The following is a 27096-nucleotide window of genomic DNA, read 5'->3' on the forward strand; positions in this document are numbered from 1 at the left end:
CATCGACTATACACTACGTGCAGAATTATTAGGCAAATGAGTATTTTGACCACATCATCCTCTTTATGCATGTTGTCTTACTCCAAGCTGTATAGGCTCGAAAGCCTACTACCAATTAAGCATATTAGGTGATGTGCATCTCTGTAATGAGAAGGGGTGTGGTCTAATGACATCAACACCCTATATCAGGTGTGCATAATTATTAGGCAACTTCCTTTCCTTTGGCAAAATGGGTCAAAAGAAGGACTTGACAGGCTCAGAAAAGTCAAAAATAGTGAGATATCTTGCAGAGGGATGCAGCACTCTTAAAATCGCAAAGCTTCTGAAGCGTGATCATCGAACAATCAAGCGTTTCATTCAAAATAGTCAACAGGGTCGCAAGAAGCGTGTGGAAAAACCAAGGCGCAAAATAACTGCCCATGAACTGAGAAAAGTCAAGCGTGCAGCTGCCAAGATGCCACTTGCCACCAGTTTGGCCATATTTCAGAGCTGCAACATCACTGGAGTGCCCAAAAGCACAAGGTGTGCAATACTCAGACATGGCCAAGGTAAGAAAGGCTGAAAGACGACCACCACTGAACAAGACACACAAGCTGAAACGTCAAGACTGGGCCAAGAAATATCTCAAGACTGATTTTTCGAAGGTTTTATGGACTGATGAAATGAGAGTGAGTCTTGATGGGCCAGATGGCTGGATTGGTAAAGGGCAGAGAGCTCCAGTCCGACTCAGACGCCAGCAAGGTGGAGGTGGAGTACTGGTTTGGGCTGGTATCATCAAAGATGAGCTTGTGGGGCCTTTTTGGGTTGAGGATGGAGTCAAGCTCAACTCCCAGTCCTACTGCCAGTTTCTGGAAGACACCTTCTTCAAGCAGTGGTACAGGAAGAAGTCTGCAAGGTAAGAAAAACATGATTTTCATGCAGGACAATGCTCCATCACACGCGTCCAAGTACTCCACAGCGTGGCTGGCAAGAAAGGGTATAAAAGAAGAAAATCTAATGACATGGCCTCCTTGTTCACCTGATCTGAACCCCATTGAGAACCTGTGGTCCATCATCAAATGTGAGATTTACAAGGAGGGAAAACAGTACACCTCTCTGAACAGTGTCTGGGAGGCTGTGGTTGCTGCTGCACGCAATGTTGATGGTGAACAGATCAAAACACTGACAGAATCCATGGATGGCAGTCTTTTGAGTGTCCTTGCAAAGAAAGGTGGCTATATTGGTCACTGATTTGTTTTTGTTTTGTTTTTGAATGTCAGAAATGTATATTTGTGAATGTTGAGATGTTATATTGGTTTCACTGGTAAAAATAAATAATTGAAATGGGTATATATTTGTTTTTTGTTAAGTTGCCTAATAATTATGTACAGTAATAGTCACCTGCACACACAGATATCCCCCTAAAATAGCTAAAACTAAAAACAAACTAAAAACTACTTCCAAAAATATTCAGCTTTGATATTAATGAGTTTTTTGGGTTCATTGAGAACATGGTTGTTGTTCAATAATAAAATGAATCCTCAAAAATACAACTTGCCTAATAATTCTGCACTCCCTGTAATGGGGGTGGGGGCGGAGTACCGGCGGCAACACAGCAGTGCACACGCCGAGAACTAGCGGCAGGACAGAGTCCCCTGCCACTAGTGTGAAACTAGTCTTAGACATACTGTATGTATATATGTACACAACTACTGTTTTAAGTTTTTCACACCTATAAAAAAAAAAAAAGCAGCATATACAATATACACAGTAGAGTGACAATATTGTAGCCACTAGCTAATATCCAGAGTATAATTAATGTAATCACAGGGTACAACCTGTTAGAAAACGTAGCCTTTAATCTAATTTACACATAAAATAACAAACTCCCACAGACAAACATAGAAAAAGAAAAAAAAAAAAAAGAGATATCACCATGACGACATAAGGGATAATACTGTAACGCTCAATGGCATAAGTCAATGATAGACAGGGTGGACAGTCATGGATTCTGATCTGTCCCTGTATCTAGCCCTAGACTCGGCACCCCTGCCTATGAACGGAATAGCCGCCCTAATAAGGACGATCCCGTGTTCTGGAACCTCCTAGTGGGTCCTAAATTGACCCTATGATGTTGGCGAGTCCCTGAATCGGGGCCTACTCTAAGTACACAGAACAAAAAGAAAATTATAATTTACAGTATGAAGAGCAATGGACCACCCACACTCATGGATGCTGCGTCTGCGGGTGGACAGATGCCCGAAATGTTACGTCACGGACGGTGCAAAGACAACTACATGTGTGATTATCTATGAATATATATATATCATCAAGTAAAAGATGCTAATGTGTAACGTTCACACACCAAAATTATTAATATGTAATGCTCATGCACGAAAAATTGCCGTACACATTTGTACATGCGGATGTATTGTCAGGATATATATATATACACGCTAGGCACCAGAGCACTGCCTCCTAGATTGGTGGCATACAGTCAGGTGCCAAAGTCCCAACGCGTTTCACCCTAATTGATTGCCGGGTTCCTCAGGGGACATATTTTGGTACAATGCTATTTTTGGCATCAGTAATTATTAAGAAGTGGCGAAGCAGTCAGCAGGGCCCTCAGTTATGATGACACAGTTTGACTAGATATTTTACTAGCCTAATAAGTTCAATCATGAAATAGCTTTAAAGGGTCAGATATAAAGACCGTATTTAAGGACCTTAGAGAGGCACATAATGTATAAATCACTCGCCGTTGGGGCCACAGTGCATGAAGGTATTACCCTATGGGGTGCAGACTCCCAAAAGGCTATACAAGCTCATGCAGATATGTAGTCCCAATGTGGATAATCGGAGTAACGACCTCTATAGACAACCACATATGTATAATGACATGTGTAATGATAAACAAGTAACCAGATACTACTTGCGTCTACGGACACAGCCAGGGCGGCACCAAACTGTCCGTGGGGTTAGCAGTGTACCCACTATCACTCCAGCCGTGGCCCGTATACACAAGATAATGGTGCCTCACTGGTCCTGTGTGTGAGGTAATATCCAGAGTAACTGCCAAGTGCAGCACGGACAGCGGCTAGATGAGCTGGGAGTCACTCGATAAGGCATGGTAGGTTGTCACAGGTATCTGGAGCCATGCTGACTGCAGTGATTCCCACAGCTGCTGGAGGGTGCGTTGGGAAGAATCCATAGAGTGAGCACAACGATCAAGGTGGTACCACAGATGCTCAATTGGGTTCAAGTCTGGGGATTTAGGGGGCGAGGGTAGTATACGGAAGTCTTAGTCATTCTTCTTAGTCACTCTTCAAACCAATGTTGGACATTTCTAACCAAGTCTCATTGTTCTTGCTGAAAGATCCCATCCGCTACAGGATAGACGATCAGCATGTATGGGTGTAAGTGATCTGCAAGGATGGATTCATAGCCAAAACGGTTGAGAGTGCCTTCCACATGGATGAGTGGGCCCAGAGAACACCAAGAAAACATTCCCCAGACCATGCCAACAATGGTTGCAGGCTGTTTGTTCTCTGATGTTTCTTGGTTGACATGACAATTTCCATCTGTTCAATAAAGCTGAAAAGGTGACTTATTGGAGACGGCAACCCTTAGCAAAAGTATTTTCTGTTGATGCAGCTTCATTAGCAGAGGTGCAGTGACATCAGTCTTCTTTGGATCCCCATACGCAGTAGGGTTCAAGGAACTGTTGTTTTAGACACACATCTGGTAGCCCCCTGGTTCATTTTGGTGGTGATCTTCTCCACTATAGAGTGTCGGTCCACCCTTGTGCACCATCGTAGCTGGCGTTCAACTCGCACATTAATGGCACTTAGTGCTCCGCAGTTTTCATGTCGCTAATTCGCAATGGTGCCATTTGTTCAAAGAGGAATATTTGTGCACCTCATATACCCACCAAGCCAGCTGACAACACGTGACTTCCTTCATGAGCTATGCGCTGCCGACATCGAAAGTAGGAAGTGGTCAAAATAATGTGACTCAACTGTCTACTTGATGGCAGAATGGCAGAGTAGCACGTTATGGTGGTACGTGATGTACCGTCACTCCTTGGCTTTAATATGCTATGTTGAGGAAAAGAGCAATTCACCCTGAAGAACCTTTCAGATATTATGGTAGCTCCTCACTTCTCGTTCACTGCCCATTAGGTGGTTGGTGTTTACTCTTGCATGCACATATAGACAGATTACATTCATGAAGAATATGATCCCTATGTAACATTGGCATCTATTTTAACAAATATATAAAATAACCAGCAAACAGTGCGACAAAAAGAAAATCCTTCCAATAATAAATATCCAACAGAAAACAATCTTCAGATGTCAACCTAAAATTGCTGGTACTATAGTAAGAAGTAGATAGCGAAAGTGAGGACTCGAGGACACAAGTGTATTATGGCTCTGAGTAGCGTGCAGAGGTTTATGGGCTATAAAGGGGAGTTCTGTTTTGCATCAACACCCTTTATAATAGTCATTAATGAAGGTGGCTGTCATTTTGTATTGTATGTATTTTACCTTTCTTGCTCCTATCTTCTGTTCTGGGCTGTGGTCACATGACCAAGTCCATGCCGCTCTTTCTTATTCCCTGTGTTATGTCCATACAGGGGCAGGGTTAGGGTAGTGTCTATGTAACTAGCTGGGTGAGAGGAGCTATGAACTAGCTGAGCATTTTCAGGGGTGGTGCTGGAGTTGTGGTAGAGGAAGGAGAAGTGCATCATGGGTTTGTTTGGATACAGGAACAGGAAGGGCCACATACAGGATGGGAACCAACTAGAGTGATTTGTTTACATAGAGAAAAGATGGACATGAGGTAAGCAACCACATGAGCATCTCTGTTCAGGGGCATAGCTATAGTAGGAAGCAGAGAAAGTGGCCGCTATGGAGGTCAAACTCAGAAGGGGCCCACCCAGGAGGAGGACTGAAAGATTTTATTGTCATGACCCCATCAAGAATATTATACAGTGGCTGTCCTGATACGGGGAAGGTATGTCCCGCTTTCTGGCAGCTGTCCCTACGTCCATAGGAAGCAGAGACAGTTGCCTGTAATATGATGAAGCAGAGAGCTGGCATCGGCTCCCTGCTTCATCATTCCTCCCCCTGGCGGCTCTCCCCACCTCTGGTCTGTGCGGGGGCGGGGCCGGCAGTCAGACTTAGCTCCGCCTCCTCCACAGACTAGAGCTGCGAATGTCCTGCAGCTGCTGCTAGGAAGAAGGTGAGGGGCACAATGTGGGCATATTACTGGGGGCATAGTTTGGCATTTTACTAGGGGCACATAACTGGGCATAATTCCGTGAAGGAGGCTCAATGTGGGCATAAATACTATGCGGTGGCATGAAGGGGGGATAATTACTATGTGGGGCATTAAGGGGACTGGGTGGGATTAGGTGTATAGTTATGTTTTAGTTGGAGTTAGAGGCGTGGGGGGTAGTGCGGAAAAAATGTGTCCCTCTTTGTTCGTTTACAAAGTTGGGAGGTATGCAGTTGCAGTGTAGGAAACGGATGGAGCGGCTGCCGGGCCTGGTCCAAGAGAGTAAGTTTAACTAGCAGCAGGAAAGAGGGTTAAATGGGAAGAGGGGGTTCGTTCAAAAATTTGCTGTTCTAGGTATGCCAGTGTATCTGCTAAATACCAAAGTAATCTTGAAAATCCCCTTTAATGTACCGCCAAATACCCATCCACCATACAGACCATATAGGGACTGTGTGTACCTCTATACAAGGTCAACTTTGGTCAGTCATTAAAAGTAAAAAATGCTCTGGGACCATGCGTCCATATCTCATGTTTGTGTGGATCTACTGCAGTTTTTTTTACATTATAAACATGGGTTTTCAACATGTATACACAAGGATAAAATAGAGAATTCACACTGTTAAGCCACAAGGCTGTAATCAATTTTGGCCAGCAAAAGATGGATCCTTGAAAAATTTATAGTTTCTATGTGTATTGTGTTTTTCCACATTTCTATGTATAGGAAGGGTTATTTTCATCTACAAAAATAGATTTATTTATATGGGTCAGTGTGTGCGGATTAAAAAAATGGAAGAAAAACAAACAGTCATGAGCACAAGCCCGTAGCCTGACTGAATATATATATATATATATATATATGCACACACACACACATAGATATGTAAAGGCAATAAAGGAATTACTCCTCACTCATCTATTATTCTTAGGAATTCTGGCTGCACAGACCTCATAGACTAATGTTGGGCACAACCTTGAAGACTCCTTTTTCGATCACTTATCACATTTACAATAGAGTCCATGTTTATGTCTATTGCCTTGATCCGAGCCTTGGACTCCATTTGTGGGTGCTAATACATAAATTCACCAGTCCTTCTGTGTTATTAGCTCAAGAGCAGATGAGCAGGGGGCAGATGGTGATTTCATGCTGCATGTAATGCTTCTTCATGGTGAAAATAAGAAGTCCAACTTATTAACATGGCTGATGAGGCTGAAAAGCCTGTCAAGTTCACGTCACACTGCAAATCTAGAAAGCGGTGTCCTAGATTAAGTCAAATTTACATTATATGTAAGAATGAGTGATGGGGAGAGTGCTACATGCCAATATTCAGTCCCTAAAGACTGATTATGGGGGTCACAGCAGCAGACAGTGTTTGGCACTTATGCACATGCATACAGCAGGCTTTATGGACATGATAGCTACACTGATCCTTATTTACAAATCATATTCATACAGGCCACAAATATTCCAAACACTCCCCTCAGTCATAGCCCTCAGTTTAGGCTTTGGGTACCAACTTTCTAAGTTGAAATTATAGAGCTATGGCGTAAGGGACAAATATGTCACTTAAATGGAACCTGTCCCATTGCACATTTAGTATTTATGGGCAGCATGTTACAGAGCAGGAGGAGCTGAGCACGTGGATATATTCACCCCTTAACATTGAAATTGCAACACCAAGAAGAAAAAATTTGTGGAATTATGGAAATCACTGGATCGCTAGACATGTTAATGATATGCAAATGATAAAAAAATGGAAACAAAATCTTCAATTTTTTTTATTCAGTATGGAGTATGGGCAGTGTCAGACTGGGGTACCTAGGGCCCACCAGTAAAATTTATTTTGGGGGCCCACTGTACGGATACATTCAAATATAATAAATAATTAACTTTTTTTTTTATTTTTTTATATGAACATAGGCTGGTTGAGGTGCTGTACACTGAATATATGTATGTAGTGCAGAAAGCCTACTGTGTTATGTGCCACTTGTGCAGGGGGTGGGAGACTAAGGGCCCACCTTGCTCAGGGGCCCACCGGGGGATTCCCCTGTACCCCTGTTGGCCAGTCCGAGCCTTAGTATGGGTGCCATGTGCAAAAATACATGCACTTACACGTAAATCAACAAGATCCGATGGCAGTTCCCATTGCAATGGGCAACCAAGTCCGGAGACACTGGCTATGGTATCATGTTTAGGACATGCAGGCCGCTCACAGTAGCACAAGCAACATGCAGCCTTGCGTTGTCCTGTTTAAAAACAGCTCCTTTGGACAAATAGCCGTACCACTGGTTCAACGGCCAAATTAATGTAACCCCGAGCTGTTTTTGTACCGTACCTGAAATGTAGACTAGAGGGGTCCAGCTACTATACACTATGTCACTCCACACTATCATCGTGGGAGTAGGACTGGTGTGACATTCCTTTGTGAAGGCCACGCCATACCTGTCATAACCCAGTTTCAAGCTTGACAAAGGGTACCGTATTAGGGCCCGAAACATTGCATAAGCCGTAAAATGTAATCGTGTGTACTACTGTACGAATAAAACTCAAATAGCAACTTCATTAGGTGTGCTGTCTCCGCCATCTTTTGTGGAAAATTGTATACAAGACTCCTGGGGTGGAAGGAATCGTTTGAAGGCTTGCACCCACAAAAGCCCTATACACGAGTGCTGTGGTCACCTTTGATTGGAATATTCCTTTGTGAAGGCCTCTTCATGTGTTGCCCAAACTAATCTCTGGCTATCATTGTGTCCAAGACAAAAGCAGGACTCATCGCTGAAGAGGACAGACCTCCATTCCAGCCTCTATTGCCATCTTGCTATACACCATGGTAGAGGTGCACCACAGTGGAATGAGGTCAATGTCGTGCAAACAGCTTCTGATAGTTTGTGTAGACACTGTTTGCCACCCTAGGCTTGTGAAGTGATGTCCAATTTCACTTGAAGTACAGAATTGATCACTACACAACATTATTCCAATTAGAAGATCCATACGAGCAGAGGTTCACCTCTGTGCACCTCTTGCTGTCATTCCAGCTTGTCATCGTTCTCCCAATCACCGGTAAACATTGACCAGTGCTGACATCTTGCCCTAGGCACATAGTGAGCTGCTGGAGTCATAAACCAAGATAAAACCAAAGATAAAGTAAAAATTTTGGAGTCAGAGCCCTGACCTTAATCCAAAAGAATTGTTGTGGAAGGACCTGGATTGAATAGTTCATGGGAGAAAGGACGGACATGCACCCCTGACAAAGGAAACCCTGCCTGAGCTGCCAGAATAAATCTAGAAGCAAATTGGAGAAATGGATGGGGAGATCTCTGGATCCATGTGAGGTACAGGGATGGTTCTAGCTTTGTTAGAAAGAGGTTGTCGTGTACTATATGATGTCTGATTTTAATTTTCTACATTAATCATGGGAGAACCCCTTTAAATCTCTATCTAGAATGTGAGTAGTAAAGTGGAGCATATCAATGATAAGTTCTGTACAGACAATACTGTATGTGGGATGTGAGTGACAACCACTTCTGTACATCGCTGCTGCATATTTAAGCGCTATAATAAGTCAATTGAATAAATACTGTTATAAAACACAAATTCATTTCTCAATTATTAAATGCGTCAAGTAAACAGAGAAAAGACAAATTGATTGCCCGTGCCGAAGGTGGGGGAATAGCCGATGCACATTTCGTGATGCGAGAGGAGTAAGATGTTCTATGGGGAAGGTTACGGCTGATGCTAATGCTTATTTAAAGCAGTGACAGTCTGGACCAGCGAAGCGGTGGTGGCGGCTATAATTTCTCTCAGGAATAGCACTCTCCCAACCTTGTGCACTACATCAAAGTCTCTAGAGTTCAATTAAAATTGGATTACATTGAGATGCTCCATCCATGGGACTGGGTATTCACTAACACTTTTCTCGGTAATACTCCAGATGACAGGTACCCATCCCAATTTAAACAGTTGTCATAGAGACCAAGCGTTAAGAGGAGCAACATCTAAGAGGACAAAGGCAAGGTAAGCAGGGGGATTTCTCTGAATGAAGGCCCTTCCCCTGTAATGTGCTTAAAGACGAGGCAAAAAGCTCTCCTTCCTAAAAACGATTTTATTTGCCTCATTTCTATGCTGGAGATAAATCCTCTACTGGTTAACTATTGTAGTACAGAGCAGTCCAAGAAAGAATTCAGTCACTGCCGCTGTAAAGACTTTTTATAACAGACTACAAGTTTGACCATCTTATATTGGCAGACCGGTATTAAAGGGGCTGTCTGGTTTCAGGAGGAAACCGATTAGCCCAGGTAATACGCCTGCAATAAAGAAGTGATCATTACTTACCTGGTAGATGCCACAACACTGCTCCAGTTCTCCTGGGATCAGTTTACCTGTTTCCAGCATATGCAGCCAATCAGACTTCTCCGATGCTCGCTAAGGCCTGTGGCCGGGAGAGCCACTGAAACAGCAAGGGATCCGACAGGTAAGTAGTGATCAGGCTTTTAATACAGGTGATCTCCTATGCTGACCAGTTTCCTCCTGAAAACGGATAACCCTCCCAATGTAAAAGGCCAGGGTGGTCAACCCATTCAAGTTAATGGTTGACCATGTAAGATCTAGAGAAATCAAAGTCAGACAACAGGAGAGGACATGGAATGGCGCTATCCTAGCACTAGTGTAGCTTGTTCTAGTGAACAGAAGGTGTCAATAATTGGTTCCCCATCATACAAAACTTAACAGTAAACGGTCTGAGGACAGAGCCGACAACAGGAGGTCAATATGGAGGTTTGGGAGTGAAGAAAGGGTCAGAATCTAGTAAACAGGCAGAGGTTGTACAGAGGCAAACAACAGAGACAGCACACTGTTGGTGGAATTTACCGAGCTTAGGAACCTATTGTTCAGGCACCTTCTCGCCATTGGCTGGTGAAGATTAGGGTGTGTGCTGGCCCATTAAGTGTCTGGGAAAAGGAAGGGAGGCCTTGCTGGCAAGCAGGCTACAGACTTTGGGGAGGGGCAAAGCAGGCCTGGCGGTCGTGCAGCCAGGAAGGAGACAGCGGGAGGTGGGTCTGGACCACTGAGAGAAGTGAGCGGAGGAATGACGGCTGTGAGCCATTGCTGTAACACGATTTACTTTAAAAGCTGTTGTCTGTGGTCACAAGTGTTCAATTTCCCTGCAGTGCCTCCACAGGAGAAATTAAGTATTACTGTAAATTTCCAAAACAATTCAGTTGCGAGATGCTCGAGTTTGCATATTTTTGGTTGAGAAAGCCCATTTTAAAATGTTTATCTGAATTTTAAGTCAATAATGAAAGATCCTATAGTAAAGTGGTCAAAAACACTTTACTATAGGATCTTTCATTATTGACTTAGAATTCAGATAAACATTTTAAAATGGGCTTTCTCAACCAAAAATATGCAAACTGATTTTATCTGATCATTTTATATATAGAAATGTCATACTATAAAAATGTGACAACAATGCATGCACTACCACATAAAAAACACGCATACTGCCTTACAGTATTTATCCGAAAGATTACAATAATACAACAATGTAGACAACCATCACATGGAATTTAAGATCAGTGGGTGGGTTGGTGGTCTAGCCCATCTATGTCTAAACAGAAAACACAACACTCCCATTAATTATTCATGTTATAACTGGAGGTGGTTTAGATCCCCGATGATACTCACGTAAACAAGCAAATTACAGCAAACACTCAATATCCTGAATAACAAGACAACAACCTTTTAACTATTCAAATTATCTAGAACTAATTCCCTGAAGGTATGGGCCTATTAGCACTAATGGTTGAGGTTTTACTTTGGATGCTGCCTGTGAATGGGAAGACGCAGTGGTTCAAGTCAAACAATCATTTGGCAACTTCATCCTCCGTGTAAAAAAATAAAAAAAATTGCATTGACACCTGTCACATGCTTCTTACAAATTCCTTACATCTTGAATCCTTTCAGACGTAACTGGCTTTCAGATCATGCCAACTTTTAAGGAGTACAAGTTACATTAAACCTGCAAGTTTTACATAGGTTACAAGGGCAGAGATTTTATTCAATCACCTTTATAAATAATTATATTTTTTATTAAAAAAATATTATATAAAAAAATAACCTTACCAATTAGGGATCACCATGGACATGCTCGGGATCTGTATCACACGGATGCTCACACAGTGCCACACACAGGCCCAGGGTTACTACTTACTAACTTTGCCTAGAAACTTGTAAACAGGGGCGTAAATTAGAGTAATTTGGGCCCAGCTTTCTATGCTTACTTTGGGTCCTGTTCAAAAAAGGGTGGGAATGGATGGAGTTTCTCAGAAACTGTGTGGCCCAAGATGCGTCGTTTTGTGCCAAAATTATGCCACAATTCTGGCGTAAAATTCTGTCTTAAAGTAAGCAAACCCATAGTTGGTATTGAGTCAGAGAAAAGTGTCTGTCCCTGCACCACATTTATCATCCAGCGGGAGCTTCTGTGATACATCTGGTGCAGGTCTAGATGATCTGTCTAAGTTTAAACCATCTAGATTCTACAGCATTAGTAAATCTTGGCCATTGTGTTTTCCAGGTGGATTCTGAGTGGTGCTAATTACGGTGCATCATTAAGTTACGGCATGGGGGCACACAGAGTGCCTGAGGGTTTGCATTATGTACCCATGTATAACTCCTTGTACGTGGAACAGCTGTGTACAAAAGTCCTAAAAAACACAGGTTTCTATTACTGTTAAATCCAATGCCTACATTTGCTTGCTCCTTGACCCAGTGCCTCACAACTTGCATGAAGTGCAGGGAGGGGAGGCTGACTTCACAGAGGTTCCTCACCGGCTGCCTTCACATCCAGGAACATCTAACTACTATCTACTACTATAAATGAGGCAATGGAAGCTCTTAGCGCACATATTTGATCCAACGTGTGTCGGGCCCACATATACCACTTTTATTTAGAATGATCCCCATTTCTTAGCTCTATTGTTTGTATGTATAATGGTGTGCAGCCATTTTCTTTTTTATAATCATGTTTGCTTGATGGATATGCACCCGTGATTCTGAAGGATCTAGTCAAAGTTTTCTTGTAGTACTATATACTACTGCCACATGTCAGAGATAATAGGTTTCACATGCGCATTTTCACCTAAAGCCAATGGGAGGAAGCAGCGGTCTATCGGCATATTGATCATCTGTTACTATGGTAACAGAGCTAATCCCGTTAGCAACTATCGGCTACAAGAGTGATACAGGGTGAAGCCTGAATTCAACTATTTAGACCTTGCAATGTACAGGATTTAGAGTTCCCTGGTGATCTGGACCCACACACAAAGCTATTATAGGTGCTGGCACTATGTGCATGCATCTATATGGCGGTGCTCCTCACCATGTGGCACTGTACTCTCCTCTAGCAGCAAAGCTTTTAGGGATGAGTGGTTCTGTAATACTGCATGTGTTAGTGCATGCCATCATTTTTGTTTCTCACGGACTGAGATAAAACCTCCATATCAAGTCTGAACGATTATAGACGTTACATCCACGTGCATGGGAACTTGATCATAAACACAAAGTTCTGGGTAGAATTTTATAAAGGTTTCAATGTAAATATATTTCACTATAAAAACCTGTTTTCCCTGCTGCTCCTGTGTGAACGAATTTCGAGTCGCACATCATTCCCCCCCCAGTGATGGCTTGTTGACATGTGACCACTGTAGCCAATCACTGATGTGTCAACGCTACTGAGGTCTCTGCAGGCGGCCAGTGGCTGCAGTGGTCACATGTCGTGTCTTGTAAAAATAAATAAATAAATAAATTCACAAGGCTGGACAAGCCCTTTAAGGGAACCTGTCAGAATGAAAGGATAATCTGATCTGCAGGCAGCAGGAAGAGCTGATATATAATTTTGTGGTTAAAGATGCTGTAAAAATAAATGTATATTCCATTTATCTAAAAAATAAAAAAAATTCTATTAAAGGCAACCTTTTACAGTGCAAATTTAGTCTGATCTGCAAGCAGCAGGTTATAGAGCAGGAGGAACAGAGCAGACTGATATAAAGCTTGCACTTGTATGTTATTCATCTAAATCCCTGCTTATTCTGGTCTTGAGTCCAGTGGGTGGTCCTATCAGTGATTGACAGCTATCACTATGCAAAGTCATAGAGAGAAGGCAGTCAAGTAGGACCTTCTGATGGACTGAAGTCCAGAATGAGCAGGGATTTAAGTGTCACGGTCCCTCAGGTGACTGGTGTCAGGAGATCAGAGAGACTGGCTGAGCGTGTTGGAATCTAACTGCCTCCTTGATTTCTCTTTCTTCAGTGTTGATAGGGTTAATGACCACTTCCCTTTTCTCAGCTGTTGCTCAGTGGTCATCACTTCTACCCTTTATACTCTGACCCCACCCTTCTGACTATGCGGTAGAAATCTTCATTTGGGTTTGGCTGAGCTGGTGTGAGGTCGTCTCTGGTTTTCCTGTTCTTCCATCTCTACAGTAGTTAATTGTCGCATTTGCTTGTATTTGTTATATTCCCTGTTGTTTGTATCTGGGCCTGAGACAGAGACTTCCATTCGTCCATCTGGGGAGGAATGGGTTGTCTCTGGTCCTTAACTTATTCCAGGGCCTTATAGAGAAATCAGGGCCTAGGTATCCTGCATATGAATATTCCTACCTTCAAGGTCTATTCATATTGATAGGTAGTTAGGGCCCGGATTAGGGTTTTCTAGGAGGTGACCTGTTTCTTCCCTATTTTCCAGTCCCAGTTACTGTTCCCCTTCCCTCCACACTGATCGTGACATTAGGTAAATGTGGTAAAAGTGATCCTGTTTCCCCAATATCAATCTGCTCAGCTCCTCCTGCTCTGTAACCTGCTGCCTGCAGATCGGACTGCATTTGCAATGTGACAGGTTGCATATAATAGAAACATGCACTTCACTATGTATCCACTGACAAAGACGACATAGTTTTAACACATTCAAGAAGAAATCAATGGATCAGTTTTCCTATGGTCGGAGGTGACAGTGCTGTCAGTACAGGAGCACCAATTATTGAAGCGTCCATAATACAATCACATACGGTCCAGCAATGATCTTCTAGAAACCCTGAAAAGAACTGAAATGAGGGAATGTGTATATGCGATTGTGCGTCGTCTCTAAGGCTTTGTGCATCTCCTGGTAAGACAGAAGAGACACAAAGCACAGGTCAAATAAACAGAAGACAAAGAATACGCTGACCAGAAGGACAGAAGAAAATGTGTCCTAACATGGGCCCTGCTTTAAAAAAAGCATAAAAAAGGGCTCGTCCTCTGCAGCACAGGATTATGGGCTTCATTCGTTATATATATTTTTATCTCAGCTGCAGAAAAAGCTATCTAATGAACCTGTCTGGGGCTGCTGTCCCCATCCTGTCAGAAGTGTCAAGAAATGACAAGCACAGGGGACAGGGTGCCGGCAGTCATAGACAGCCCTGCCAGCTGGAGAGTTCAGCCCCAATCTAATCACACCAGCAGAAAAGAAGTTTCACGCTTCCAGCCTGACAGGATGGGCTCCAGGCAGAGAGGGGTGAAGAGGAGCAGCGATGGGAACAATGCTTTTTGTTTCAATTACATACCTATTCACACAATAATTAAATGGCATTACCACCAAGGATAAACGTGACCTTGCAGAAATACCTTTCTTGAGGGGGTCCAAAAGTAATTATCAGGCCATATGAAAAGTAGCTGAAACACCATGACACAAGAGGAGATGAAAAAACACAGCGCATAAATTACTAGACGTGTCTATGTTCCCTAACCCACACTGTTTTTTATACATTCACACACATAAATTACATGCAACACGCCTACAGGATAAGCACAAATTATACATATACAAAAATACATAAACATATATATGCTGAAAAACATACAAGCATGTACGGTATAAATATGGTGCTTTATAATAATAATTGATAATAAATGATTCCTTTCATACATCCTGTTTCTGCAGCATGTGCATGGATCTCTGAAAGCCCCATTCAGGTTAAAGGGGGTATCTCAGTGCCCCCCAAATGTAATAAAATAGAAAAAACACAAATATTTACCCCTTAATCCGCCACTATAGTCCTCACCTATATATAGCATCCAATCACTGGCCTTACTGGTATAATACAGGAGACCACTAAGGCCATTGGCTACAGTGGTCACATGCCATATACAGCTACGTCACTGCTGCAGCCTGTCCACAGAAAGGAGCAGGAACAAAGCTGCAGCGCTGGAAACAGCAGGGGGTTAAGTGGGGAGTATTTGTACTTTTATTATTGTATTACATTTGGGGGAGTTTTCTTATAGCTCAGACTACCCCCTGTGAGTATACCATTGAGGTCCGCTCAACTAAGAGGGCTAATGTATGGCGTAGGCTACGTAGTGACAAAGTCACAGGCTGGTCACATGACATTGTCAGTATTCCTACGGGAAAAGTTATTACATAACGCCTTACGAAGAAGTTTTTCTATGCATTTGAATACCGCTTTAACCTATCTCTACCTCTGAAAAATTAGTTCAGAAAATCTGAATCCAAATTCCACACAATCTGGGGTCGCTCGCGGTGGAGCGTCACTTCAACGTGTAAGCGGCTGTCACGGCATGCAGGCAGCTGTAGTTCCTCAATAGCAGGAGAGCCACGGGTTGGAGACCACTGTTCTAGTATATCTTTCCTTCAGCTCTGCTACTTCGCATCATCGTCCTACACTAATCAAAATAGTATAACTGGGATTTTCTTTATATTCTTTGGATTTCAGATAAGCAGAACTACATTATCCCCGTGTGCTATTCTGCGACTACTCCAAGGGATAGATCTGAGTGGGTTCATCCGAGCTCTGCCTGTACAGAACAATGGAGGCATTTTGACGCTGCCACATTCATGCACAGGAAATAGACGGCCAAGTAATTAGTGGCATTAGAGTGGGTGTTTAATCGCTCCAATTAGCATTGCATGTTTGACCTGTAATAAAGTACACAGGCTGAACGACACCATATTGCTTACGGTTATTAACGGATGCCATCCACCACAATTTATATTACACTGGGAAGTGTGGTAAGGCTGTAAATTATCACTGTGAGGCTTCACAGATTGGCAAAATACAGATACCGTACCTTCTGTGCACATTCAGTATTTTCCTCACTCCTTTCCTAAGCCTATGCCAGCAGATACAAGATGTGCCCATTTTCATATATTTTTCCCAGAAATCCAGTGCAGTGTTGACTGGCTTACGATACTCCTTATGGATACTTGTCGTCCTCCATAAGGAGAATTAGTACCTCAACCAAGGCCTCTCAGGCAGCTCAGCTGCTTATGGGTAGGAGACACTCAGCTTTCCTTTTAGAAAGGAGACTAGTTTGCATGTTTATTTTCCAGAGAAGCATTATGTGGGGATGCGAGCACAGCAATGGACAAAGAAAAATCGTATTATGAAAAAAACACTGATTGAAATGTGTGTATAAATATACATACTAGAGATGAACAAATCAATTTGGAATTCATCCTAGAATTTCAGAAATTTTTTTATTCTAAAAAACAAACAAATATTTTGCAATTAATTTCAGGAAATCAAGAGAGACTTGCACATGAAAAACATGTGCAATTCAGCCTTCCTTCCGAAAGTATTGAAAATATAAGTGTTTCACAACCGCAGTATAGTCTACCAGTCAATGATCAGCCTTTTAAACAGACTTATACCTCATTGTCACAGTCAGCGTTTGATCAGAGATTTCTATCAGTGATTTTGGACCAAAAGTAGGTGTGGGTCTAAACAAAGAACAGGTGCAGATCTTATATCTGAGTAGCCTCCAACCCTGGTTTTGGTTCAGAATCACTGATGGAAATCACGGACATGGAATAAGGCATTACACAGCATAAGGCTACATGCACACGACCGTGCTGCTTTTTGCGGTCCGCAAACAGAAGCCGCCCGTGTGCCTTCCGCAATTTGCGGAAGGGAACAGGCGGCCATTGACATAACTGCCTATTCTTGTCCGTTTTGCGGACAAGAATAGGACACGTTATATTTTTTTTGGCGGGCCGCGGAACGGAGCAACGGATGCGGACAGCACACGGAGTGCTGTCTGCATCTTTTGCGGCCCCATTGAAGTGAATGGGTCCGCATCAGAGCCGCCAAAACGGCGGCTCGGATGCGGACCCAAACAATGGCCATGTGCATGAGGCCTAACTAGGAGAATAGCTAAGCCAGCCTCACAACTGCAACTAGCTCTTTCAGGACAAAAGTCTGGCCCTGAAAAAAGTATAATCACCTAAGCTCCCTCTAGTGGTAACTGTAGGAAGACAGAATGTTATCATTTACCTTCATGTCAAAGCAGCGGATTTGAAGCCCTGTAGCTAAAGAAAAAAAGCTCAGACCACTATAAAGACATTAAAAAACTAATCAGCAGAAAAGTGACAAGGTGTCAAAAGGAGGACATTCACTTTAAGAGGATTCAATCCTCATTAACCCTAAATTTCATTGACATTTACAAAAAAAAACACACAAACACAGATGCTCAATTTATCAGGCCAACGGAAGCCCTGAATAATAGTGTATTACTATGTGAGCATGGAGACAAGTTATACTGTCTATAAACCCCATGACGTCCACAGAGCAGATGGCTTCAGCATGACATGTAACAGTCTCCAGTCTGGTAATAGAAGAGGAGCCGCTCCCCATCCACCATCAAATTATCAGCTAAATGTACAGTAGGACCTCGGTTTAGATTGAATTACAAGAGCTGCAGTAGGAATTACAAAGTATCTAAGATTTAACCAGCGCTGCTACACTTTACAGATCTACACATGGAGGAACAGCCGTCACATCGAAACCTAGGGTTTATTTACTGTCAGATTCTGTGACCGAGCGCCAGATGGTGGAATTCACAAAATGTGTCAATCACTTGATGATCGACTTCAAATACTCAAGGAGACAAATAAGTGTTTTAAGGCATTTCCTAGTGGGTTGCTATTTAGTAGTGAGAAGATATCCGTATCACCTTATACTATGGTTGAGGACGTTCCCTTTATTATTTGTCTATGATTGTATTATAGCATCTGGTAGCAATGCGTTACTACTAATCCATCTCCAAAATGACACCTAAGGAACCACCTTGCTTTACTTAACTTGTACTAATGTTCAAGCACAGGAATGCTCATGTACTACACTCCGTTCTCATCAGCATGGGCCTAGCAGCACATTAGGCAAGTTCCTACGATGCAGTTTACTACGTAAAGTGGCAGATTGTTGGTTTTTATGATAATTTACCACTACAGAGTGTATGGTGTAAAGGCTACAGCCCCAGAATACTAATCAGATATTGAACCAGCAGGAGGCTAATGGGAGATGTGAGCTCAGAACTGGCAAACAACCCAAATAATACAAGCAGGTTTGAAAGAATGACCACAAAGCCACAAGACTAAGGACAAAGAGCAGCATCCCTACATATCATACAATAAAACATTCCAAATAGGCAACGTATATCCAATTAAATGCAAATTAGAAATTAAATTAGATGAGCCGATTCCATAAGTCTTCTGGATACACAGCCCGTTACTCAGATATCTGTAGGTGATGTGTTCTGTACAGAGATGCTGTGGTCTGGCAGGTTCAGCAGAATGCTAGACTGGAACTCTCTGGCGGTGCAAGTCTTGAACAATGCTGGGAAGAAACACAACGCAGCATATTCAATGATGTCATCACTTGACCAGGATGCTGGTAATAAATTATGCTCATTCCTCTGCCATTTTAGCCATGTAACAAAGTCTTTAGTGAGACAGCAACATTGTGCTGATGTGAGTCAAAATCAATGAATGGACTAATTCATGATGCCTCTAAAAATACATAAAACGAGCAGTTCTACATGTGGTCTATAGAAAAGACCAGGATCTACAGCCACTAATGTGAGATTCTACAGAGAAGGGGAAGTCAATGACTGTAAAGACGATGTACTACAACAACCATTCTGTGACAAGTCACAATGCCAACATCTCAGAGGGACCATGGACCACATACATTTTCCATGTATACAGTATAGCCATGAATTCATCACAGAAGATGCCTTTAGCCTGGCGCTAGATATAATGCATAACGATAAATGAAAACTTGCATCCTCATAGATAAATGGAAACAACTGGTAAGGCTACTTTCACACTAGCGGCACGGACATCCGGCAGGCTGTTCAGTCGAGCGAACAGCCTGTCGGATCCGTCCTGCTGCTAGTGAACGTGCGCCCCCAGACTGTCGCTCCGTCCCCATTGACTATAATGGGGGCGGGGCGGAGTTCCGGCAGAGGCACGGTAGTCAGCGCACGCGAGAGGCTGCCGGAATGAATGTCAGACATGTCACACGTTCACTAGCGGCAGGACGGATCCGACAGGCTGTTCACCCGACGGAACAGCCTGCTAGAGGTCCGTGCCGCTAGTGTGAAAGTAGCCTTAGAATAAAATATCTTCTCTTGGATCATGTGGTCAAGATTTCTACTAGTCTGGTGCCTCTTTCCTGGCGATGGAGTACGAAACATTACTGCATTTTTTTTTAACTCCTCTAATTTGACATTTAGTCCGTCCATGCTAAACTGCTGACAGCACTAGGCAGCGGCCAGGGACAGCAGTAAGGCTACTTTCACACTGGCGTTTTGGTTTCCGTTTGTGAAATCCGTTCAGGGCTCTCACAAGCGGTCCAAAACTGAACAGTTTTGTCCTTAATGCATTCTGAATGGAAAAGGATCCACTCAGAATACATCAGTTTGGCTCCGTTCCGCTTTGGAGGTGAACACCAAAACACTGCTTGCTTGCAAAACGCTGCTCGACTTTCAATGGTGTTCAAGAAGGATCCGTTTTGGCTATGTTAAAGATAATACAAACGGATCCGTTCTGAATGGATGCATGCGGTTGTATTATCTGAGACGATCCGTCTGTGCAGATCCATGACGGATACGCACCAAACGCGAGTAGCCTTAAAACATACCTCTTGCAGAGCTTTCATTATCAGAAGTAGTGAGAATATGAAGTGTTATTCTGCTCCTGAAAGGCCCTTGCGGCAGGGCTCTCTGCATTGAACTGCTTCACAGCCTGCCCCCTAAGCCCTGAGTGGCACCTGTGGAGGTCTGTAGGCTGGATGCTATAGCTGTCACTCAGAGCAGAGGGGAGGGCACTTCAAAGTGAAACTCCACCTCCTGGGCACTTGCAGGGGCAGAACATGGCAGAATAAAACATTCAAAATACTACTGATAATGAACTCTCCACGAAAGGTATGCTTGTACTGCTCTCCTCAGCCCCTACCTATTGGTGCCAGCAGTTTAGCATAGACAAAATTGCTTAAGGACTCCCATGTTCATATGTGCCTGCATTGCTGAGAAAACTAATGTTTTATTATATGCAAATGAGCGTCTAGGAGCAATGGGGGCGTTGTCATTACACCTAGAGGTTCTGCTCTCTCTGTACCTTCCGCGCACAGTGCCAGGTGTGATGACGTTTTCACTGCCTAGCCCTGTCAAAGTACAAAGGACATGGTAGTTGCAGAGAGAGCAGAGCCTCTAGGTGTAATGGCTACGCCCCTGTTGCTCCTATAAGCTCATTTGCATATATTAAAACATAATTTTTCTCAGCAATGTGTGCACATATGAACATGGGACCAACACAGACGCCTTCAGCTGCCAAGTGCACATGTAACAGGTCAGCCAGTGTCATAGGGACAAAACTGCTGATAGATGCCGTTTAAAGTGTTTGTCAATGAAAACTCCTTTCAAAATGCAGTCCCAGGTCCTGCTGCCAACAACCCTGCAAAACAAGTAATTTTTTGCAGGTAGCTACGTCCAGCCAAGTATTTCCCCTAGAGAGGCTACTGCACGGGAAATGTACATAATGGTGGCCATTCAGATAAATGGCTGTACAAGTCACACATATAAAGGGGTACTCCATTCTGGCTGATAGGGTGGGGGTCACCTCTATGACAGCATACAGTACGGACAAGGCTCTGGTCACTCTGGCATTCCTGACAATGAGTAAGAGGTTCTAGACTAAGGCCCCATGCACACGGCCGTGTTTCACAGCCGTGTGCGGGCCGTGGAACCGCGGCCTGGATCCCTCCTGAGAGCAGGAGCGCACGGCGTCACTGGTTGCTATGACGCCGTGCGCTCCCTGCTGCCACCGCAATACAGTGATACACTGGTATGGTCTATACCAGTGTATTACTGTACTGTGCCGGCAGCAGGGAGCGCACGGCGTCATAGCAACCAGTGACGCCGTGCGCTCCTGCTCTCAGGAGGGATCCAGGCCGCGGTTCCACGGCCCGCACACGGCTGTGAAACACGGCCGTGTGCATGGGGCCTTAACCTGTAAAATACTTGAACTTTGCTGAAAACTTGACGGGTCCCATTTTAAGTTGATCTGTGACACCTGGTTTCAACAGCATCCATACCTGGATCCAGCATAACGGCCATGGCTTTGGTATAAATGGAAGCCATGATGCTAATGTGAACACAGCCTATGCCAGATATGTCTAAAATACCCAACAATGAAGTATAAGGGTAAATGCACACGTTCAGGATTTATCTGCGGACGATCCGCACTGAAACTGCAGGTGTTCGCAGGGAAATCCGTGCGGTCAATCCGCATCAATTGGTGCGTATTTGCATGTGAATATGATGCAGATTTTCTTCTCCCCATTGAAGTGAATGGAGAAAATACGGACAGGAAAAAAATAAATTGACATGCTGCAGATTTAAAAATCCGCACCATAGGTCAAAATCCGTGCGGAAAAATTGCACATCGTGTGCATGAGAATTAAAAATTCTCATAGAATACAATGTACATGACCTACGGTGCGCGCGAATCCTGATCATGTGCATTTAGCCTTATACATAAGATAAAATGATGCATTCACCAAACGTATATTATATAGATGAATCAAGTATAAAGCTGCCTAATTAGCAAAATGCATTTGGAGAAGAGTCAGTCCTGTAAAACAGGACAAGCCTTAATAAGTGGCGGTGTGAATGTGAGCGGCACATTATTAATCAGTATTCCAGAAGACAATTAAAACCCAAGTCTATCTGGGAACACCTTGTTAAGTGCCTGACACTCACACGGGAAGTGAACGGTAAACTCACCTGCTCCTTCTTAGAAGTGTGAGCGCCGAGACAATCAACTCTTCATTAGGCCACTTAGAGGTAATACATTAGAACGAGGCTGATATGTGACCTGTTATTTTATTGCTCCCAGCTCAGGAATTAACATGCCGAGCTGCAGCCATTTTGGTTTTCACGCGGAGGGCCGGGAAATTTTAGGAGGCTGCTTCGCAATCCAGCTGATGAGGGATGAATGGCTTACCGTCCCTCAATTAATCTTGTCGTCCTACCTTCACACCGGCTTTCTCTCTACACCAAGGTAGTAATGACACCCTCATCCATTATCCTTTTATCCCCGTTATTCACATGAAATTGCTTAATAATATGTTACAGATTCGTCTTCCCTCGCATAATTCTTCCTGTCATTTGCAGTATATCATCCGGCAAACACACAGCCCACTTTTGCTGGCCGCACTTTGAAGATTATTGTTGGTGACATCTTCAGGATGCATTTGGAATCTGGAGCATCATTTTCCTTGTGGAGGGGAATTACACTGACTTATCTGTCATTGCCAAAAGCACAACAAGCAATCTGGTGGTAATGCATAGGTAAAATGGGTTCTTATCAGGGAGCCAGGACATGGAGCGCTTGTAAATGTATGCTAATGTGTCCCTTTCATAGTTTCCTAGGATAAGGCTACGTTCACACTTTAGTTCATCCATCGCTATAGTAATTTGTATTGTCAGCTAGCTCGAAAGCCCCCCCCCCAAAAAAAAAAAATAGAAAATATATTTTTATAATTTTCCTTGTTAATCAAAGTTTTTGTTACTGGTTCAATTTACCAGATCTTTTCAAAATCTACATTATACTGCAGCGCAAGACCCATAATTAGACCACCGTAATAAAAATGCAACATGCACATGACCGTATAGTTTTTGCGGATCCGATCCCACTATAACACTATAATATAGGAACAGGGATGTCAAGGAGGAACCGAATTCTGGCCTTCCCGCAGGAGACAAAGACCATATCCTGCTATAGGGTCTCATTTTCTTTCATACACATGGAAGATGTAAGCAATGCGGCAGGTAAAACCATCGTCATACAGGCAGCCGTCAAAGTGTTTTGTTCGGGATCGCCGTCTCCGAGCAGATCACTTGTGTCACATGTCGCTAGATACCAACCTGCTATAGTTCATCACAAAATATTCTTATTACTGCCCTGGTACATGAGGAATATTTCAGAGAGAATACACGCCAGCTTAACCAGATGACTTGAGCATTTGAGACATCTACAGCTGAAGCCCACCAATTGTGATCCCCAGCCTGGATCTCCATGCCAGCAAAGTCAGCTTGCTCTCTTTATCAAAAGATCAGCCCTGTCGCAAACGAGCCGTTTCCCCTGATCTGGGGTGGCATTCCAGAGGGACCCCGGCTATCCAGATTGCATGCCAAATTTGACAACACATGACAAGCTGGTCGGCGTGCAGTAATTTGACTAATTATACCGGATTAGAGCATATTAATGCAAGCTGTTTTCTCCAGAGCTAATGACCTGCTGACTGGGTTCTGCAAGGCCCCACTTGGTCTGTAGACAGAGGGTGAAAAAATGCTTTCTAAGCTCTCGTCGGTTCACATCAGCAAATGAGTATATCAAACTCGTGAGCAGCAAAATGCAAACGACATTTTGTCTACTCTAAAGCAATACAGTCTTCTTTAACTTTCCACCTCAAGGGTTCCTTTGATGAAAAATTTAAATACCTCCAGTCTGCTCATCAGCTCTCAGGAAAAAGAACAGAGGAACCTCTCTGACTCTCTGCTTCTAAGACGTGTCAGAATGGGGAGAAAAAACAAAACCATCTCTGAATATAAGACCGAAGACATCTTGTGCAGATAAGAAACGGTGTAAAAGAAAGCAACCAATCACAGCACAGCTTTCATTTAGCGCACTGTGGGAAATATAAGCTTTGCTGTGATTGGCTGCTTAGAGCAGACGGTTCCTCTTTTAGACAGTTTCATGTATTTAAAGGGGTTGTCCAGGCTTTTAATATTGATGACTTATCCTCAGGATAGGTCATCAATATCAGATCGGCGGGGGTTCGGCACCCAGCACCCACGTCTCCCTTCTCTCTTCCTGCCCCATAGACATACAGCAGCAGAGCAGGAAGAGAGAAGGTATACGGCACGTGCACACTGCATGCGCCGTCTCTTCAGACAGCTGACATTCTCTTTAACTAATTCCTACTATACATAAGCTATTATTCTAAGCCGGCTATACATATATGCACATGTTCACTCATTGACAAAAAATAAATAAATATATTACACCAAAAAGCTGTTGTTGGAATGGATTGACATGTGTGAATGTAGTGATGATATATGGAAGTGATTACAATATTAGAGACAAAGGAAAGGTTTATTGGGGATAGCTGTACAATGGAAAGGTGTCTCTAGGACCTGTTGGGCTGGATACAAGATAAGAAAAGGTTGGCCATGGAGGCATACAGGTTCCGTATGGAATCCTGCGGCACATTTGCCCACAGATGTTGCAGTTGGGCCTGTAGATCCTGCACACTTGTAGGTTGCTGATGCCGGCATCCCAGCTGGTCCCATAAATGCTTGACTGGAGATAAATCTAGTGATCGGACATTCCTGGGAAACCCTTGCAGTGGGTAGACGAGCATCATCCTGCTGAAAAACGCATCACATGTGGCACATTCGCTGAGCTGTTGGTGTTCTTCGTATCACTACTACTCCCCAGATCATCACACCAGTAATAAGGGCAATGTGTCACTCCACAGCAAAGGCAGGACTGAAGTACTCATGATGAGGCCTCCATATTCTAACTCAACCATTGTGGGATTCCAAACAGAACTTGGATATACAAGACCGTTAAAGTCCATAGCAGTTCAGGTTTCTCATTCACGACACCACTGCAAACAAAGGCGAAGGTGGCTGGCTGGCAATGGCAGGACACGTAATGGGCGCTGTGAAACTAAGCACTTGGAAATGGTCTGGGCAGAGACAGGGATGTAATGAAGGTGCCACCTGTGTCTGGATGACGGACAACCAAACCAAGGGAGCTCCTTGTGCTTGTCGGCGGATCAAACAATCCTCTTTACTGGTGGTCAATGTCGATGGTCTGGAGCTGTTTGCACTGACCTTTACATAACCACAGATGAAAAACTAACAACTAGGTCAGAATGGTCTAGATGACGGGCAGTTTGTCAAAATGATCATTCTACTTTTTAAAGTCTGTCACTGGACAAAATGTATTTGAGTGCATCCTAAAGACATGTCTAGCAGTCAGCGATCTCTCACTAAGAGGTACACTATCCAAAAGCAGCCTCTGAGAGCATTTTTATAGGACAGCAGGGAATCACTTTTATGCCCTCTTGTGGCAAGACATGTCATTATTTACATATCTGCCTGAGACATAACTGCACGCTGAGTTTTGCAGCAATCCAACATATCTATCTTTGTAAATATTTTTTTTTTGTCAATGAGAGTATATACTATATAGGCGTTCTCTGTACTGACTAATCCATAGAGGTCACAAATGTGGGACTTCCCTCTATTAGGTCATAATGCCCCAATAATGTGTTTGTAAATGGGCTTTCTAAATAAATAAAAAAAACTATAAAAGGGGTTGTGTCACGAAATATTCTACATTTTTCAAACCAGCACCTGGATCTGAACACACTTGTAATTACATGTAATTAAAAATATATTACAGCCAGTGAGCTATTCAATACAATGTATCTGTATTGAGCCACCTGCTGTTTGTTATTTTCCTTATTTTCTGTCCGTCTCACTGAGCTGGTCGAAGGTGCTCAGTTTAAATCTTCATCTGCCACCAGCTATATGTTCTGTTAGAAGCTGTTGCAGTAACAGGGAGAGAGCTGCAGCAGAAAGGACACGCTCCCTGAGCTGCCTGGGTGAAGATAATCTAGCAGAGCAAATGGAGCAATGAATGGGGAGATCTCTGGACCCATGTGAGGTACAGTGCTGGTCCTAGCTTTGTTAGAAAAAAAATGTCATGTACTATATGAGGTCTAATTTTGTTTTTGTTTTTTACATCAGTCATGGCAAAACCCCTTCTTCAAGCGTCCAAAAATTCCATTCTAACCTAATCAACTGCACACTAGGACCTTCATCCAGTGGTACCATAGCTACATATAAAAGGGCAGGAGTTCAGTCAAACAAAAAATAAAAAAACGCCCAGCGTTATTGGAATTGCAAACTGAAGTTGGGTTCAGATTGCATTCTAGCCTCTGCAGGGCTTCCGGGTGGCGGTATACGTCTGAATACCAGAAAACTGCATTCAAAAATATATCCTGCATTGTGTGCCTTCATTTTAATGGGTCAATGAAGTTCAAAACATTCATATTTGGACTCTGTTTGACCTGCTTTCTCGACTAAATGAAAAAAAAAAAAGCGGCAAGCAGGTCCAACAGAGTAGAAAGGCACCATTAAAATGAATGTTCTACTCGCAGTATACATCTTAATACCGTTTCTGGGTATTCAGATATATACTCCAAGAAGGAAGACCCTGCAGAGGCTAAAACGCAACTCAGCCTGAATTGGGGCTTTGGTCTTCTATATAAAGGGCCAAAACAATGAGGATTTTTTTATTTTTTTTGCTTTGCATAATCTAGAGAACATGCAAAGGGTTTATTAAGACTGGTAGAAATGGGATCATAAATTATGCGTTTTTATTTTATCGGAGAATTAGGTTGTACGTTACACTATGTAACACTCTGAGCAGTC

At 43.2% G+C, this 27096-nt stretch overlaps 1 protein-coding gene across 11 annotated transcripts in view; it reads right to left on the reverse strand.

Annotated features, from left to right (window-relative positions):
- The window catches only part of NBEA (neurobeachin), a 580876-nt gene that overhangs the window by 106321 nt on the left and 447459 nt on the right, over positions 1-27096 (reverse strand). The window lies entirely within an intron of this gene.

This window comes from Bufo gargarizans, chromosome 3 (assembly GCF_014858855.1).
Source record: "Bufo gargarizans isolate SCDJY-AF-19 chromosome 3, ASM1485885v1, whole genome shotgun sequence".
NCBI classification, from domain to species: Eukaryota; Metazoa; Chordata; class Amphibia; order Anura; family Bufonidae; genus Bufo; species Bufo gargarizans.